At 50.1% G+C, this 19,664-nt stretch overlaps 1 protein-coding gene across 1 annotated transcript in view; it reads right to left on the bottom strand.

The window, feature by feature from the left end:
• Positions 1-19,664, bottom strand: part of ATP11B (ATPase phospholipid transporting 11B (putative)) — a 471,244-nt gene that overhangs the window by 295,709 nt on the left and 155,871 nt on the right. The gene's annotated exons all lie outside the window — the stretch shown is intronic.

The raw sequence follows: 19,664 nt of genomic DNA, 5'->3' as shown, positions 1-19,664 counted from the left end.
GTGAAAAATAGGTTAAATCCGAAACGGAAAAAGGCCAAGTTTGACAGGATCAAAAACATAATAAGAGTACAAAGAGAGAAGTTGTATCATGTTCAAAGAGCAACCAATGAATAAGCACCTTGCATTTGTCTTTCCTTCCTCAGATTTCTTAAAGCTGTACGTAGATTTTAGATGCCATCAAAATCCAGGGTGAACTTTTATGAGGTTTATTAGGTGTTTAGTACCCAATAGTTTGCTATTTACTGGACAAACATCTTATTTAAGCACATCATAGGAGCTGTTGACTGTGGCAAATACCTGTGGAGGAGAGGTGGTACCTAAACGACACACCTGACCAGGAGGTGCTCCTTGTCTAAATCGGAAATATTGGTAGAGGGTGATCAAATTTAATTTTCCAATTTTCCAAAGCAGTAACACTAAAAACACGGTAATGGTTTCATGAATTCAACAAGTCAAGGAATCCCAATATTTCCTACCAATTAGTTGATTACAAATGAATCTCTACTTACTTTAAATCTACCACACCCTTTAATGATAGCCTAGTACATTATCTGCAATAAACAAACAGTTTGCCAATATTTCTACATTACATTAGGTCTCTCATGCAAAAACATCTACCAAGATTAGCCTGCATGATAAAAGTGCCCAATTGTTGCTGTATCAAAGTGGAAAACGCTAAGTCAAATTTGTGAAATTGCGAGTGAACTAACGCTTTGCAGGGTAAAGGAAGGCATTCAGTCAGGGAAATAGAATAAGGAAGAGCTAGGCATCATTACAGTTACTCATACTATTTGGAATAGGTTATAGGATGATGGAGCAGTCCTAGGGCGGTGACTTAATTTGGTAAATGGTCTGAGAAGTTTTTAAGAAGCAGTTAATTAGGAGGGAAAGTGAGAGGCCACAGGTCAGCTGCTTCTTTTCCATTTTTGAGAAACTGGTAGTGGCTATAAGCCTAATTAAAACTATTTCTCAATTGCAAAAAAGTTGGTTTTGAAATGAGAAGCCACTATAACACAAGAATAAGATGTAGTAACTTAAGCATGGATGTAGAAAACCACACTGGGAGTAAAGAGTTGAATATCCTCAGATCTTGATTGAGTGACATACATGAAGTGACTAAAAGTCTTCAGTAACTCCTGAAAATAGCCAGCAAACTCAGATGAACCCAGAACAGCATATGGTTGAAGCCCCACGAGGCTGTTTTGCATTATCAAACCCTGCGATTTGCAAAATCACAGGGTTCACAAGTGCAAAAAGGCTTTTTACTAGTTACAACACACCTTTTGGAAGTCTGAAAAGTCTGACTGGTGAAGGGGGTTTTTAACCCACTAGGAATCGCAAGTAGGTGGAGGTGTGAAAAGAGTGCCCCTTCCTTTTTAAGAGCTGTAATGAACTATGTCTATTCTTAGATACCAGAACTGTGGTCACAAAACAATGATCAGATAAAGGAACAGCAAAAGGCCTTCCTCAAGACACGGTAAATTATATAGAAATCAGTGGCCAGACTTATCCCAGCCCTCCTTAAATGGATCACCATCTCAAGATGCTCCAGTGGCTACCCATTCAGACGAGATGCCAGTTCAAGATGTTGAGCTACACCTTCAAATCTCTCCACAACCAAAGACCAGTGTAATCAGTCACTGACTGAACTGCCACCATCCCTCCAAAACACCTGCTTTATGCCTCCCTCTGCTTCGCCCACATCCCCCACATCCGTTGCAGCAACAGTGGGCGAAGTGGACAACGCTCCTTCTTCTTCCTCACTGTGAAGTCCTGGAACAACCTCCAACTTCACCTACGGATGTCATCTCTGTTGGATTCAAAAAAGGACTCAAGACCTGGCTGTTCAACTGAGCTATGTCAGCAGCACTATCAGTGCCTGGATAGCCTCTCTGGTGATTAGCACGCTAAACAAATTCAGCTTCATTGATTGATGGTATCCGATTCCCAAAGAGGAAGCTGTTCCCGGGGGAGAGCTTCTCCTTTGGTAATCTTGTCATGCAGCTTCACGGTGAGCAAACAATGGTATAGCAACCTGTTCCCAAATAAGACATTTTAAAAGAAAAAAAAAAAGCAGCACCTGTCTCTCTAAAGTAGGACACCCGCTGCTTCTACATGATTTTTCACCATTCATGAAAGCATAAATGAAACCTGCTGTCCTTTGCCAGCTGACATCTTTGCACTCACAGCCATAACCAGGGAGGGGGCTGCAAAGACTTCCTGTAGCGACATACAGCTTTATAAAGCAGCAAAATGAAGAGAGAAGGAAAATATTTAGAGAATGAGGCCAAGAGACTTGTACGGCCAATGTGTGGAAAAACAACACATTTAGGAAACAGATCCTTACAAAGATAATCTAACTATGGCCTCTGTGCAGGAGGGGGAAGGGAACGCGGCTACTATAAGATAAGGGAAAGAGACCGAAACCAAGATCAATTGGAGGAACCTGAGCTGTGGGACCAGGTTTGGGGGTGGTGGTGGGGAGTGGACAGGAGTAGAAGGGATAGAACTAGGTTTACATTCTAGGAAGATGGTAGATAACGGACGATAAAGGGAGGACACAGGAAGTACATGACCTTAACTATGTTCAGGCTAATTTCACTTAAGGTGAAAACCTTAACGGTCTGAACAAAAGACCAACAGTTTTGCAATATTTAACACAACAGGATCCTAACGTAATCTCTGTGCCGGACACCCACCTCAAACAAGCTCACTAATTAATAATGAGGCATTGTCATAACAGAGAGCAAATTTAGCCCCAAGCTCCAACCAAGATGATCTGAGTGGCAGCGTTGGTGAAAAAAATCCTTAATGAGGAGATGGGAAACACGCTTAGCCACCAAAAGAGTAGATTATGCCAGGGTCTGCCTTAGGGCTGTGAGACAGGAACTCAATCTCATTAATATTTATAAACTTAAACCTGCAAAGGCTCTTAGCTGAGGGAGCCCCCAGAGCTACTGATGCGAGCGGCAAGGTAGTGCTGGGAGCAGAGCTGAACAATGCATGGTCGGCTGACTTTAATCTCATCCCAGGGAGGCAAAGGGCGATTTTTGAGCGGAACTAAAAAGGAAGTTTTCGGAGTGGGGGTGGATATATGCCTGGCGAGCACACTGCAGTGAGAAAAGGGCTCTCGTTTTACTCACATACACATATATACTACTTCTCTGCTGATCACCTCTTTATCACACAGACTCCAACATGGAGTGCTCTCCACTCGAATAGCAGACATATGCATCACATATAATGCACATATATTATTAACGTGTCATAGAAAAGAACATGACATATAGAACAAATTAGTGAATGCAGACAAAGATTTAGGGATCCAACCAATAGTACAGATCTGATCCAGGTGATTCAAGGCTTCTCTGAATCCAATGACAGAGTGCATAAGTACCTGGAAACCAGCTGGGAAGCCCTTAAAGCGAGTAAAAGTGGAAATGCGGTTGGAAATATGCAAATAGTGAACCTCCAAAAGAAAAGTTGACAGAGTACTTGCAAAGGCTTGAGACACAGGGCAAGACTCACTTTTCCTTCAGAGAAGACCCAAACTGGCAGAGGTGAGAGGTCAGTGAAACATGTTCCGAATCAATATAGCAGCACATACTCTCCTAAAGGCAGGTCAAAGATTTTAGGAGCATACTAAAAAACTGTCTCAGTGCTGGTAAAGTAGTTTTAAACACAAACAGCCAAAGCCTTGAAACAGAAGATAAGGCCCCCAAACAGCAGCAGCTAACATGGGAACTGGATAAAAGAGAAGTGCTTAAAGAATTACTATCAAGCTCTTTACACCTCAGGGGAGGTACGAATTGAAATTTCTAAAAGCGTAGACATACCCAAGGGTACAGAAGAAATAACCTGCTATCTCGTGTCCATACAATTAATGCAAATCCCAGTGGGAGGGAATATGGGGGAAAGTGTGTGTGTGGGGGGGGGGGGGGGGGGGGGGTGGGAGGGACTTGTTGGAAGAGAGGAACTAGAACAGCTTTAGAGGGCAGAGATTTACAAGGTGATTAAAGATATGGAACCCAACAAAACAACTGGACCAGATGGAATACCACATCCACTTCTCCAAGTCGTTCTTCCCACAAATAGTCCAACTCATGATGGATCCCTGCAATCACATAGTCTGCTTCTTCAATGAGCAAATCTGAGTTCTCACAGACTCCAAAGACAGGCTGGGCCCCAGCACAGTGTGGTCATAGGCACCCTTTACTCTGTTGAAAAAAAATGAAGATATATGCCAAGGGGGACTCACCCATAAACAAGACTGATGGATGCCCATCTGTCCGTTAACGTAGACCAGATGGGGTTTATCAGAAAAGGGAAGGGAGGGGGTAATTTCAGAAGGCTAGCACATCTGGCAGAAAAGTCTCAACGTTGAGAAGGTAATTAATCGGGTGAGCTGGGATTTCCTTAGATGAACTATAGAGAAATCGGGACTCTACCCTAAGATGGAGGCATGAATAAAGGAAGGATAGAATGACCGAATCTGAAAAATGAAAGTTAATGGTAGGAAATCAAGGGGAAAAAAATAGACCGGGAGCAAGGCAGGGGATGCCTTGACTGAAAAGTACTCAGTAGTTAAAATTCTGAAAGCTCCTATTAGCACCCAGAGACCAGGTTTTTTGGGGGGTTGGGGAGGGGACGGGGAGTGGACTGTCCAGATATCCTGCATTATTGGTGGAGCCACCAGAAAATTAGTTGATTTTCTAGACAGGGTGATAGCAGGTAGGTGCTTGTTGGACATAGCTTGGCGCCACAAAATCCGGAAGTCCCAGAATGTTTACATCTCTAAATACCACTAAAATGGTCCTGGAGGACCTGAAATCAACTACCCAGGAAGAGTGCCATGACCCCTTCCCAATCAGTAAATACTGCAATATTGGAGAACACAGACTTATCTGTGGGGCGTCAAAGCACTAGTGTTGGACAACATGTTCCATCAACAACAAACTAAAACATTCATGGAATACAAAAAATATTTAAGACCTATGGAGCAAGCCAGAACCACCTATCTTCAGAATAGACACTGGCTACTCCATCCCCAAAATAAAACAGGTGTCACAAGAGACTCACACTTCAAGAAATTTGTGAGAATGCAGCTGGGGACAAGAGGCTTACATCCAGGGCTATACAAACTATTCAAGAACCCCAGGCAGGGGAGATGGTGGTATTACCAGAACGAATGGATTACGCTTCTCCAATTTGAAGTTCCAAAGAGCACTTGTGGTGGGGAATACCTAAGCAGCACAGAGCCGCAGCAATGGAGGAAACATCATACAAAGTCCATTACTTATGGTACAAAACACCGGACAGGGTACACAAAATGCACAAGGAATTGTTAGGCAGATGATTGTGCGGTAATATGGAAAAGGAGACAGGGATACAAATATGGAGGAAGGCTCGGAAAATAAAAATCTTTGGGAAGGAGGTCCTCAGTCTTGGAAAAACATCTCAGGTTAGCCCATCTTTGAGAAGATGGGGTTGATACTATTGGGGATAGATGTCTGAGAAGATCAGCACATAAATTGACATTTACGCTTCTAGAGAATGCAGCTAAAACCTTATTGCAGCACCCTGAAAAAAATCAGTGGCATTACCAATAGCCCAATCGTTTTATAAGATCTGACGTCACATACGAGAAGCTCACACACAACTCTAGGTGCGATACTCGACATAGACACTACATTTACCTAATGCACAAATAGACAAAGCATTCAAGCTTTCTACATCGATCACAAGCAAGAGAGAGGAAATTAGCAGAAACGGGTGTAGAAAGGGGACTATATTATTCAATGTTAAACTCAAAGTAGTGAACCTGCAAAGATGAAATAAAAAATGGGGATATGACAAGGAAGGGAGCACTAAAAGATAGAGAAGAATGGGGATTTATAGTTGTAAAGCAAGTTTTGCTAATAGTATATTTAAAGGTAATGTACTGTTTAATGGCAAACGTAATAAACGGAAATGAAGATGAAAGGACACAAAGTCATTTTTGAGCTATGAATATCCACATCTTTTGAACCCACCCCAATTTTGAGGCCAGAACGATCCTTAAGTGTGCTACAGTCCAGTAAATAACTGGAGGAAAGGGAAAAAATCATAAATAAGACACTGAAGTTAAAGTCAAATGAATGTATTTGTTTAATTGAGTTCCCTGCAGTTTGTGCCGTTCATCAGCAGAGCATTTAAAACATTTTTCAATTCAGTCATCTTGATACAACTAGATTATAGCAATGAATTACAAGCAGAATTTTACAGCAGGTGCAGCCAACATAAATAATCCTGACCAGGGAATTTGAATAGATGCAGGTCTGACCAAGCTAAAAGGAACTCCAAGTGTCATCAGGGAAATGCATAAAATAGGTACTCTCTTCTGGCAACTGTAGGAATTTGTCAACTTTACCTAACTGGTATGTGTTTTATAAACTACCATGTTGGGTTCAGCATTAGGACTGTGAACTGTGTCAAAAGCACAAAGGAAGAGCTACGGTACACATTAAGTCAATAGATTGCATATCTCCAGGGCTTAACTCCTAACTGTGACGTCAGACAATATAGTATATCCGTATTGTCATGGAAGATTAGTAAAAATCAGCTGGCAGGTGACACCAGAACCTATTCATCATAACACAGTTTGGGGGTGGGGTAATGTTCAGCCACACTGAATAGGTGTAACTGTGACACCAGAGGAGAGGATGCTACACATCAAAGTGAAGACTAAATTCAGTTTTTTGAGTCTCACCTAGGCAGCGCTTGAGCGGTCTCTTCAAGACATATGGTATTCAGTCTATGGGGCTTTTGAACAACTCCAGCACTTTCTATTGGTCCTTTCCTCTGCCTTTACAAATCCTTTTGTTTTTGTTGGTCAATTGCATACATTTGTCCTCCTTTAAGGCTGCCTTGTTCTACCCTGCAGGCTGTCCCAGCTACATGGATCCTTTCACTATAGGCCACATATTTTCTTTCAGTGCACTACTTTTTCTTTCGCTCCATCCTCGCTTATGCTACCAGTTCACTCAATCTCCCCTGCCTTCCCAGAACACCACCTCCCGTCCCTCGTAGCTTGTTTTTATTCTGAACAGCTGCTCTTCGCTCCCTCTTCGGCTGCAACAATCTCCTCCTCTGTCCTCCTTTCAGGGCTCATTTCTCCCCTGCAGCCTGTGTGGCGTTGCGGATGCCCCTCCCCTTGTTTAGAAGAAAGCAATTACACCTTCTTGAGCACGAGTTACTCCGCTTTAAAAAATGAGAATGAAAGATCGGCTTCATCTTATTTAACTTCCAGCCTATTGAGTCTGGCAGTGTCTGTTTTTCCCTCACTAGTTGGTGTTAAGGCTTCAATTCCATGAGGGCATATTTGTATATTTAAGAAATGAAAGAAGAGACCTCTGTGCCCCCTGCCTTCTTAACAGTCCTGCTGCCTAGGACAAGCATTTGCAATGCAATAGGTCTCGCATTATTTAAGTTTGAGCTATTAGCATTGTAAATGGCAATTGTTTTTTGCTTTGTGCTATAGTTTTTTTTTACATAAAAAGCTACATATAAAATATGTTTTATTAAACTTATTTATGCAGTATCTAAATTTTGTTTGCATAAAAGAGTACAATAATATCTTAGTAAAAAAGTCAAATATGTTAATGGTAATTCACCAAATGTTCATTTATGTGTTGGTTTTGAAAATAGCTAAATTAATAGCTTTGTCATTTACAATGCCAATAGTTATAACTTTCGCAAATGTGACACCTATAGCATTTGTAATGCAACATTTGTATTTACGTGACTTAGATGTATTGATATTACAAATAACAATGGCTTTTAATTTTTTTTAATACTTAATAAAAGTGATTGTAATTTATAATGGCAATAGCTTAAACTTTAGTAAATAACTTTTGTGAAGATTATGTTCAGTGTATTTTATTGTAACGAAATCCAAGAACAGAAGTGAAATATTAACATCTTTTTGTGACATTTGTAATAAAGCTCGAAACATTGAGAGAACATATTTGTGCTGTGGTGGTGCTGAGTGATGCTGTGGTGGTGCTGAATGGGGCTGTGGTGGTGCTGAGTGATGCTGTGGTGGTGCTGAGTGGTGCTATGGTGGTGCTGTGGTGGTGCTGTGGTGGTGCTGAGTGATGCTGAGTGATGCTGTGGTGGTGCTGAGTGGTGCTGTGGTGGTTCTGAGTGGTGCTGTGGTGGTTCTGAGTGGTAATGTGGTGGTGCTGAGTGACTGTACTCACTGTCACTCTGCACTCACTGTCACTCTGCACGCACTCTGCACTCACTGTCACTCTGCACACACTCTGCACTCACTGTCACTCTGCACACACTCTGCACTCACTGTCACTCTGCACACACTCTGCACTCACTGTCACTCTGCACACACTCTGCACTCACTGTCACTCTGCACACACTCTGCACTCACTGTCACTCTGCACACACTCTGCACTCTCTGTCACTCTGCACACACTCTGCACTCTCCGTCACTCTGCACTCTCTGTCACTCTGCACTCTCTGTCACTCTGCACTCTCTGTCACTCTGCACTCTCTGTCACTCTGCACTCTCTGTCACTCTGCACTCTCTGTCACTCTGCACTCTCTGTCACTCTGCACTCTCTGTCACTCTGCACTCTCTGTCACTCTGCACACACTCTGCACTCTCTGTCACTCTGCACTCTCTGTCACTCTGCACACACTCTGCACTCTCTGTCACTCTGCACTCTCTGTCACTCTGCACTCTCTGTCACTCTGCACTCTGTCACTCTGCACTCTCTGTCACTCTGCACACACTCTGCACTCACTGTCACTCTGCACTCTCTGTCACTCTGCACTCTCTGTCACTCTGCACTCTCTGTCACTCTGCACACACTCTGCACTCTCAGTCACTCTGCACTCTCAGTCACTCTGCACTCTCAGTCACTCTGCACTCTCAGTCACTCTGCACTCTCAGTCACTCTGCACTCTCAGTCACTCTGCACTCTCAGTCACTCTGCACTCTCAGTCACTCTGCACTCTCAGTCACTCTGCACTCTCAGTCACTCTGCACTCTCAGTCACTCTGCACTCTCAGTCACTCTGCACTCTCAGTCACTCTGCACTCTCAGTCACTCTGCACTCTCAGTCACTCTGCACTCTCAGTCACTCTGCACTCTCAGTCACTCTGCACTCTCAGTCACTCTGCACTCTCAGTCACTCTGCACTCTCTGTCACTCTGCACTCTCTGTCACTCTGCACTCTCTGTCACTCTGCACTCTGTCACTCTGCACTCTCTGTCACTCTGCACTCTCTGTCACTCTGCACTCTCTGTCACTCTGCACTCTCTGTCACTCTGCACACACTCTGCACTCTCAGTCACTCTGCACTCTCTGTCACTCTGCACTCACTGTCACTCTGCACGCACTCTGCACTCACTGTCACTCTGCACGCACTCTGCACGCACTCTGCACGCACTCTGCACGCACTCTGCACGCACTGTCACTCTGCACGCACTGTCACTCTGCACGCACTGTCACTCTGCACGCACTGTCACTCTGCACGCACTGTCACTCTGCACGCACTCTGCACGCACTCTGCACGCACTCTGCACGCACTCTGCACGCACTCTGCACGCACTCTGCACGCACTGTCACTCTGCACGCACTCTGCACTCACTGTCACTCTGCACTCACTGTCACTCTGCACTCACTGTCACTCTGCACGCACTCTGCACTCACTGTCACTCTGCACTCACTGTCACTCTGCACTCACTGTCACTCTGCACTCACTGTCACTCTGCACTCACTGTCACTCTGCACTCACTGTCACTCTGCACTCACTGTCACTCTGCACTCACTGTCACTCTGCACTCACTGTCACTCTGCACTCACTGTCACTCTGCACGCACTCTGCACTCACTGTCACTCTGCACTCACTGTCACTCTGCACGCACTCTGCACTCACTGTCACTCTGCACGCACTCTGCACTCACTGTCACTCTGCACGCACTGTCACTCTGCACGCACTCTGCACGCACTGTCACTGCACTCACTGTCACTCTGCACTCACTGTCACTCTGCACTCACTGTCACTCTGCACTCACTGTCACTCTGCACTCACTGTCACTCTGCACTCACTGTCACTCTGCACGCACTCTGCACGCACTGTCACTCTGCACGCACTGTCACTCTGCACGCACTGTCACTCTGCACGCACTGTCACTCTGCACGCACTGTCACTCTGCACGCACTCTGCACTCACTGTCACTCTGCACGCACTGTCACTCTGCACGCACTCTGCACGCACTGTCACTCTGCACGCACTGTCACTCTGCACGCACTCTGCACTCACTGTCACTCTGCACGCACTCTGCACTCACTGTCACTCTGCACGCACTGTCACTCTGCACTCACTGTCACTCTGCACGCACTCTGCACTCACTGTCACTCTGCACGCACTCTGCACTCACTGTCACTCTGCACGCACTCTGCACTCACTGTTTCTGCACGCAGTCTGCACTCACTGTCACTCCGCACTCACTGTCACTCTGCACTCACTGTCACTCTGCACTCACTGTCACTCTGCACTCACTGTCACTCTGCACGCACTCTGCACTCACTGTCACTCTGCACGCACTCTGCACTCACTGTCACTCTGCACTCACTGTCACTCTGCACGCACTCTGCACTCACTGTCACTCTGCACGCACTGTCACTCTGCACGCACTCTGCACGCACTGTCACTGCACTCACTGTCACTCTGCACTCACTGTCACTCTGCACTCACTGTCACTCTGCACTCACTGTCACTCTGCACGCACTCTGCACTCACTGTCACTCTGCACTCACTGTCACTCTGCACGCACTCTGCACTCACTGTCACTCTGCACGCACTGTCACTGCACGCACTCTGCACGCACTGTCACTCTGCACTCACTGTCACTCTGCACTCACTGTCACTCTGCACTCACTGTCACTCTGCACTCACTGTCACTCTGCACTCACTGTCACTCCGCACTCACTGTCACTCCGCACTCACTGTCACTCTGCACTCACTGTCACTCTGCACTCACTGTCACTCTGCACTCACTGTCACTCTGCACTCACTGTCACTCTGCACTCACTGTCACTCTGCACTCACTGTCACTCTGCACTCACTGTCACTCTGCACTCACTGTCACTCTGCACGCACTCTGCACTCACTGTCACTCTGCACGCACTCTGCACTCACTGTCACTCTGCACTCACTGTCACTCTGCACGCACTCTGCACTCACTGTCACTCTGCACGCACTGTCACTCTGCACGCACTCTGCACGCACTGTCACTGCACTCACTGTCACTCTGCACTCACTGTCACTCTGCACTCACTGTCACTCTGCACTCACTGTCACTCTGCACGCACTCTGCACTCACTGTCACTCTGCACTCACTGTCACTCTGCACGCACTCTGCACTCACTGTCACTCTGCACGCACTGTCACTGCACGCACTCTGCACGCACTGTCACTCTGCACGCACTCTGCACGCACTGTCACTCTGCACGCACTGTCACTCTGCACGCACTCTGCACGCACTGTCACTCTGCACGCACTCTGCACTCACTGTCACTCTGCACGCACTGTCACTCACTGTCACTCTGCACGCACTCTGCACGCACTGTCACTCTGCACGCACTGTCACTCTGCACGCACTGTCACTCTGCACGCACTCTGCACTCACTGTCACTCTGCACGCACTCTGCACTCACTGTTTCTGCACGCAGTCTGCACTCACTGTCACTCCGCACTCACTGTCACTCTGCACTCACTGTCACTCTGCACTCACTGTCACTCTGCACTCTCTGTCACTCTGCACTCTCTGTCACTCTGCACTCTCTGTCACTCTGCACTCTCTGTCACTCTGCACTCTCTGTCACTCTGCACTCACTGTCACTCTGCACACACTCTGCACTCTCTGTCACTCTGCACTCTCTGTCACTCTGCACTCTCTGTCACTCTGCACTCTCTGTCACTCTGCACTCTCTGTCACTCTGCACACACTCTGCACTCACTGTCACTCTGCACACACTCTGCACTCTCTGTCACTCTGCACTCTCTGTCACTCTGCACTCTCTGTCACTCTGCACGCACTCTGCACTCACTGTCACTCTGCACGCACTCTGCACTCACTGTTTCTGCACGCAGTCTGCACTCACTGTCACTCCGCACTCACTGTCACTCTGCACTCACTGTCACTCTGCACTCTCTGTCACTCTGCACTCTCTGTCACTCTGCACTCTCTGTCACTCTGCACTCTCTGTCACTCTGCACTCTCTGTCACTCTGCACTCTCTGTCACCCTGCACTCTCTGTCACTCTGCACACACTCTGCACTCACTGTCACTCTGCACACACTCTGCACTCTCTGTCACTCTGCACTCTCTGTCACTCTGCACTCTCTGTCACTCTGCACACACTCTGCACTCACTGTCACTCTGCACACACTCTGCACTCACTGTCACTCTGCACGCACTCTGCACGCACTCTGCACGCACTCTGCACGCACTCTGCACGCACTGTCACTCTGCACGCACTGTCACTCTGCACGCACTGTCACTCTGCACGCACTCTGCACGCACTCTGCACGCACTCTGCACGCACTCTGCACGCACTGTCACTCTGCACTCACTGTCACTCTGCACTCACTGTCACTCTGCACGCACTCTGCACTCACTGTCACTCTGCACTCACTGTCACTCTGCACTCACTGTCACTCTGCACTCACTGTCACTCTGCACTCACTGTCACTCTGCACTCACTGTCACTCTGCACTCACTGTCACTCTGCACTCACTGTCACTCTGCACTCACTGTCACTCTGCACTCACTGTCACTCTGCACTCACTGTCACTCTGCACTCACTGTCACTCTGCACTCACTGTCACTCTGCACTCACTGTCACTCTGCACGCACTCTGCACTCACTGTCACTCTGCACGCACTCTGCACTCACTGTCACTCTGCACGCACTCTGCACTCACTGTCACTCTGCACGCACTGTCACTCTGCACGCACTCTGCACGCACTGTCACTGCACTCACTGTCACTCTGCACTCACTGTCACTCTGCACTCACTGTCACTCTGCACGCACTCTGCACGCACTGTCACTCTGCACGCACTGTCACTCTGCACGCACTGTCACTCTGCACGCACTGTCACTCTGCACGCACTGTCACTCTGCACGCACTGTCACTCTGCACGCACTGTCACTCTGCACGCACTCTGCACTCACTGTCACTCTGCACGCACTGTCACTCTGCACGCACTGTCACTCTGCACGCACTGTCACTCTGCACGCACTCTGCACTCACTGTCACTCTGCACGCACTCTGCACTCACTGTCACTCTGCACGCACTCTGCACTCACTGTCACTCTGCACGCACTCTGCACTCACTGTCACTCTGCACGCACTGTCACTCTGCACGCACTGTCACTCTGCACGCACTCTGCACTCACTGTCACTCTGCACGCACTCTGCACTCACTGTCACTCTGCACGCACTCTGCACTCACTGTTTCTGCACGCAGTCTGCACTCACTGTCACTCTGCACTCACTGTCACTCTGCACTCACTGTCACTCTGCACTCACTGTCACTCTGCACGCACTCTGCACTCACTGTCACTCTGCACGCACTCTGCACTCACTGTCACTCTGCACTCACTGTCACTCTGCACGCACTCTGCACTCACTGTCACTCTGCACGCACTGTCACTCTGCACGCACTCTGCACGCACTGTCACTGCACTCACTGTCACTCTGCACTCACTGTCACTCTGCACTCTGTCACTCTGCACTCTCAGTCACTCTGCACTCTCAGTCACTCTGCACTCTCAGTCACTCTGCACTCTCAGTCACTCTGCACTCTCAGTCACTCTGCACTCTCAGTCACTCTGCACTCTCTGTCACTCTGCACTCTCTGTCACTCTGCACTCTCTGTCACTCTGCACTCTGTCACTCTGCACTCTCAGTCACTCTGCACTCTCAGTCACTCTGCACTCTCAGTCACTCTGCACTCTCAGTCACTCTGCACTCTCAGTCACTCTGCACTCTCAGTCACTCTGCACTCTCAGTCACTCTGCACTCTCAGTCACTCTGCACTCTCAGTCACTCTGCACTCTCAGTCACTCTGCACTCTCAGTCACTCTGCACTCTCAGTCACTCTGCACTCTCAGTCACTCTGCACTCTCAGTCACTCTGCACTCTCAGTCACTCTGCACTCTCAGTCACTCTGCACTCTCAGTCACTCTGCACTCTCCGTCACTCTGCACTCTCCGTCACTCTGCACTCTCCGTCACTCTGCACTCTCTGTCACTCTGCACTCTCTGTCACTCTGCACTCTCTGTCACTCTGCACTCTCAGTCACTCTGCACTCTCAGTCACTCTGCACTCTCTGTCACTCTGCACTCTCTGTCACTCTGCACTCTCAGTCACTCTGCACTCTCAGTCACTCTGCACTCTCAGTCACTCTGCACTCTCAGTCACTCTGCACTCTCAGTCACTCTGCACTCTCAGTCACTCTGCACTCTCAGTCACTCTGCACTCTCAGTCACTCTGCACTCTCAGTCACTCTGCACTCTCAGTCACTCTGCACTCTGTCACTCTGCACTCTCAGTCACTCTGCACTCTCCGTCACTCTGCACTCTCCGTCACTCTGCACTCTCCGTCACTCTGCACTCTCTGTCACTCTGCACTCTCTGTCACTCTGCACTCTCTGTCACTCTGCACGCACTCTGCACTCACTGTCACTCTGCACGCACTCTGCACTCACTGTCACTCTGCACGCACTCTGCACTCACTGTCACTCTGCACGCACTCTGCACGCACTCTGCACGCACTCTGCACGCACTCTGCACGCACTGTCACTCTGCACGCACTGTCACTCTGCACGCACTCTGCACGCACTCTGCACGCACTCTGCACGCACTCTGCACGCACTCTGCACGCACTCTGCACGCACTCTGCACGCACTCTGCACGCACTCTGCACGCACTGTCACTCTGCACGCACTCTGCACTCACTGTCACTCTGCACTCACTGTCACTCTGCACTCACTGTCACTCTGCACGCACTCTGCACTCACTGTCACTCTGCACTCACTGTCACTCTGCACTCACTGTCACTCTGCACTCACTGTCACTCTGCACTCACTGTCACTCTGCACTCACTGTCACTCTGCACTCACTGTCACTCTGCACGCACTCTGCACTCACTGTCACTCTGCACTCACTGTCACTCTGCACGCACTCTGCACTCACTGTCACTCTGCACGCACTCTGCACTCACTGTCACTCTGCACGCACTGTCACTCTGCACGCACTGTCACTCTGCACGCACTCTGCACGCACTGTCACTGCACTCACTGTCACTCTGCACTCACTGTCACTCTGCACTCACTGTCACTCTGCACTCACTGTCACTCTGCACTCACTGTCACTCTGCACTCACTGTCACTCTGCACGCACTCTGCACGCACTGTCACTCTGCACGCACTGTCACTCTGCACGCACTGTCACTCTGCACGCACTGTCACTCTGCACGCACTGTCACTCTGCACGCACTCTGCACTCACTGTCACTCTGCACGCACTGTCACTCTGCACGCACTCTGCACTCACTGTCACTCTGCACGCACTGTCACTCTGCACGCACTCTGCACGCACTGTCACTCTGCACGCACTGTCACTCTGCACGCACTCTGCACTCACTGTCACTCTGCACGCACTCTGCACTCACTGTCACTCTGCACGCACTCTGCACTCACTGTCACTCTGCACGCACTCTGCACTCACTGTCACTCTGCACGCACTGTCACTCTGCACTCACTGTCACTCTGCACGCACTGTCACTCTGCACGCACTGTCACTCTGCACGCACTCTGCACTCACTGTCACTCTGCACGCACTCTGCACTCACTGTTTCTGCACGCAGTCTGCACTCACTGTCACTCTGCACGCACTGTCACTCTGCACGCACTGTCACTCTGCACGCACTCTGCACGCACTGTCACTCTGCACGCACTCTGCACGCACTCTGCACGCACTCTGCACGCACTCTGCACGCACTCTGCACGCACTCTGCACGCACTCTGCACGCACTCTGCACGCACTCTGCACGCACTCTGCACGCACTCTGCACGCACTCTGCACGCACTCTGCACGCACTCTGCACGCACTCTGCACGCACTCTGCACGCACTCTGCACGCACTCTGCACTCACTGTCACTCTGCACGCACTCTGCACTCACTGTCACTCTGCACTCACTGTCACTCTGCACTCACTGTCACTCTGCACGCACTCTGCACTCACTGTCACTCTGCACTCACTGTCACTCTGCACTCACTGTCACTCTGCACTCACTGTCACTCTGCACTCACTGTCACTCTGCACTCACTGTCACTCTGCACTCACTGTCACTCTGCACTCACTGTCACTCTGCACTCACTGTCACTCTGCACGCACTCTGCACTCACTGTCACTCTGCACTCACTGTCACTCTGCACGCACTCTGCACTCACTGTCACTCTGCACGCACTCTGCACTCACTGTCACTCTGCACGCACTGTCACTCTGCACGCACTCTGCACGCACTGTCACTGCACTCACTGTCACTCTGCACTCACTGTCACTCTGCACTCACTGTCACTCTGCACTCACTGTCACTCTGCACTCACTGTCACTCTGCACTCACTGTCACTCTGCACGCACTCTGCACGCACTGTCACTCTGCACGCACTGTCACTCTGCACGCACTGTCACTCTGCACGCACTGTCACTCTGCACGCACTGTCACTCTGCACGCACTCTGCACTCACTGTCACTCTGCACGCACTGTCACTCTGCACGCACTGTGCACGCACTGTCACTCTGCACGCACTGTCACTCTGCACGCACTCTGCACTCACTGTCACTCTGCACGCACTCTGCACTCACTGTCACTCTGCACGCACTCTGCACTCACTGTCACTCTGCACGCACTGTCACTCTGCACTCACTGTCACTCTGCACGCACTGTCACTCTGCACGCACTGTCACTCTGCACGCACTCTGCACTCACTGTCACTCTGCACGCACTCTGCACTCACTGTTTCTGCACGCAGTCTGCACTCACTGTCACTCCGCACTCACTGTCACTCTGCACTCACTGTCACTCTGCACTCACTGTCACTCTGCACTCACTGTCACTCTGCACGCACTCTGCACTCACTGTCACTCTGCACGCACTCTGCACTCACTGTCACTCTGCACTCACTGTCACTCTGCACGCACTCTGCACTCACTGTCACTCTGCACGCACTGTCACTCTGCACGCACTCTGCACGCACTGTCACTGCACGCACTGTCACTGCACGCACTGTCACTCTGCACTCACTGTCACTCTGCACTCACTGTCACTCTGCACTCACTGTCACTCTGCACGCACTCTGCACTCACTGTCACTCTGCACTCACTGTCACTCTGCACGCACTCTGCACTCACTGTCACTCTGCACGCACTGTCACTCTGCACGCACTCTGCACGCACTGTCACTCTGCACGCACTCTGCACGCACTGTCACTCTGCACGCACTCTGCACGCACTGTCACTCTGCACGCACTCTGCACGCACTGTCACTCTGCACGCACTCTGCACTCACTGTCACTCTGCACGCACTGTCACTCACTGTCACTCTGCACGCACTCTGCACGCACTGTCACTCTGCACGCACTGTCACTCTGCACGCACTGTCACTCTGCACGCACTCTGCACTCACTGTCACTCTGCACGCACTCTGCACTCACTGTTTCTGCACGCAGTCTGCACTCACTGTCACTCCGCACTCACTGTCACTCTGCACTCACTGTCACTCCGCACTCACTGTCACTCCGCACTCACTGTCACTCCGCACTCACTGTCACTCCGCACTCACTGTCACTCCGCACTCACTGTCACTCCGCACTCACTGTCACTCTGCACTCACTGTCACTCTGCACTCACTGTCACTCTGCACTCACTGTCACTCTGCACTCACTGTCACTCCGCACTCACTGTCACTCCGCACTCACTGTCACTCTGCACTCACTGTCACTCTGCACTCACTGTCACTCTGCACTCACTGTCACTCTGCACTCACTGTCACTCTGCACTCACTGTCACTCTGCACTCACTGTCACTCCGCACTCACTGTCACTCCGCACTCACTGTCACTCCGCACTCACTGTCACTCCGCACTCACTCTGCACTCACGCTGCACTCACTGTCACTCCGCACTCACTGTCACTCTGCACTCACTCTGCACTCACTCTGCACTCACTGTCACTCTGCACGCACTCTGCACTCACTCTGCACGCACTCTGCACTTACTGTCACTCTGCACTCTGCATTTGTCTGCTGCAAGGAGTCACCATACTTCTTTTCAAAGATTAGCGTGCGATACAATCAGCAACAAACAAAAAACCTCGAGCAGGCGGACATCTGCTGTCTGGCTGGCGCTAGAAAAGAGAAGGCGAGTGAGACGGGCACTGATAAAAGAGGGACGAAAGATGAGCCAAATACACCAACGGGAATTTCTAGTTTTGTTCTATATAAAGGGCGCTGGAGGTTCCCCTAAAGACCATCCTGCCTGCTGAATGGATGGATGTGTTCTGTAACTAATACCTTCAACAAGGTGAAAGGAAAAGTAAAACGTGCCCCTGGCGTTTTCAGGAACTAAGGCGGAGAACGTTCAAGTTCATCATCCAATGAATCGTAACAGCGCTGGAAGTCCGCACTGGAAAGTCTTAAAAAGGCTGACAAATACACAGAACACTAATTAAATATAATGAAATGAGAACAAACTCCAAGTTGTCGTCCTCCTGCTGGGCTCTCACCTCCCTATACCACGCAAACACCAAACTGCCCATCCCCCTGCTCAAGCCGCCGGCCTCTCCTTGGAACAAGCATGGCGCGTGCTGCAGTCCGCCGCCGGCCTGCGACCAGGAAGTCAGGCAGGCCGGGCGGGACAACCGGAAACAGGAAGTAGGAGGGCGGGAGCCTACCACGCCTCCCACGGAAGAGCCGCGATTGTTTTGAGCACCGGAGCAGGCAGGAGCCTACCCTGCGCCCCGGTGCCGAAGAAGGAAGGAAGAGTCCTGCTGCCGGTGAGAGCCGAGGAAGCCCGCGATTGTTTTGAGCACCGGAGCAGGCAGGAGCCTACCCTGCGCCCCGGTGCCGAAGAAGGAAGGAAGAGTCCTGCTGCCGGTGAGAGCCGAGGAAGCCGGTGAGTTGGGCTTCGCCTTGTTGGGGGGGGCGTGTGTGTGTGCGCGCGCGCGCGTGCGGCGACGGGCTGTGCATGTGTGTGAGCGTGCGTGTGTGTGTGTGTGTGTGTCTGTGTCTTGGAGTCTGTGTGTATGCGTGTGTGTGTGTGTGTGACTGTGGGGGGTTGCCTGTCTGGGTGCCTGCGTGTAAGTGTAAATGCGTGTGCATGCATGCGGCAGCGGTGAGAGGCGAGAGGCGGCCGCGAGCTGCTACCAAGGAACCTGAGGTACGGAGCTCACCCACTAACCGCGTACTGCAAGAGGCATCGCAGAAAATCCCTGGGGCTCTGAGGATCACGGTATCAGCAGTGGCAGCAGAGATAGTAGCGGGAGGCAGAGGGCAAGCACGAGATCATCACTGGTGCCGGAAGCCGAGACCG

This window comes from Lissotriton vulgaris, unplaced genomic scaffold (genome assembly GCF_964263255.1).
Source record: "Lissotriton vulgaris unplaced genomic scaffold, aLisVul1.2 SCAFFOLD_1627, whole genome shotgun sequence".
NCBI lineage: Eukaryota > Metazoa > Chordata > Amphibia > Caudata > Salamandridae > Lissotriton > Lissotriton vulgaris.
Note: the sequence above shows the minus strand (reverse complement) of the source record. Positions and strands in the feature narration are given on the sequence as shown.